Source organism: Lissotriton vulgaris, unplaced genomic scaffold, assembly GCF_964263255.1.
Source record: "Lissotriton vulgaris unplaced genomic scaffold, aLisVul1.2 SCAFFOLD_599, whole genome shotgun sequence".
NCBI lineage: Eukaryota > Metazoa > Chordata > Amphibia > Caudata > Salamandridae > Lissotriton > Lissotriton vulgaris.
In genome coordinates, this window is record NW_028243097.1 from 316,983 (window position 1) to 318,102 (window position 1,120).

Consider the following 1,120-nt stretch of genomic DNA (forward strand, 5'->3'; position numbering starts at 1 on the left):
CGGGGCGGCGATCGGGAGCCAAAGCAGGGGGTCCCCCTTCAGCACGACCCACAGAAAGTTAGTGTAGCAGCAGAGGCGATTGCTAGCGCCCGCCAGCCAAGGGCACCGATGAAGGCTACTAACACCAGTCCTTCGGGGACAAGATGGCGGCAGGGCGGGGCCGGGTAGAGTGGTCCCGGCTGGCGACACCGCCGGGGCCCCCCCGGAACACAGCAAACAGAGAAGTTCCACAGCCAATGTCACACAGCTTCACAGATGGGCCCGAGTGGTCCGATCCTAGCGCCGAGGCCACCGGATGTCGTTCACTGGGCCGGGGCCTGCACAGCGCAGTGTGTCGCCGTCGCTAGTCGGGGGGCCAAAGCGCAAATCACAAATTCAAAGTCTTCCGTGCCGCCAAGACCCCGCCCGTAGGGCCCCGCTATCCTCCGGCACGCGGCGGGTCCGATCCCCTCCGGATCTGCAGCTTTCAGCACCAGGCCCAGCCGAGGCGTCTGGACAGCACTGCAGTACGCTCCGCCTCCCAGGCTCTCCTCCGTTCCTCGATCTTTGACCAAACTTTTGAAGTGCTTCCTCCGAGGCGATTAGGGCCAAAGTGGCATCAATGTGCGCGCCAAGTACTCCGCCACACTCCTCTCACTCGCTGAGCATCAGCGGGGGGAGAGAAGCGCAAGAAAGGGGCTCGAGCTGAGCCGGGCCGGAGGAGCTCTGGGAGGAAGCGTCCGCTCACCCCGCCATCTTGGCCACGCCCCCAATAGGTCTTCTTTAATATATTAATTGTTGATTGAAATGGAAAAGAGTAAAAGTTCTGAGGGTACTAAAATAAGTTATTATTGATTATTTAACAAAGAAAAACAAAGAAAAGAAGTCCATGGCATTGCACAGAAAATATGCAAATATTAGTACCTCGGCCACGCCCTGCTTGAGATCCGACAAACCAAACACCTCACTGGTTTAGAATGGCTCGCCATTGGTTTGGACGTCACTGGAATGAGAGGCGTGGCGTCCATGCTGGATCGGGTTGAAAGACTTAAAACCGGGAAGATATTTTGCTAGCAAGCGCCATGACAGATTGGGGTAAAATGTCGGCCTTGACAGAATGACGATAAAGTTGTCTCGCGCA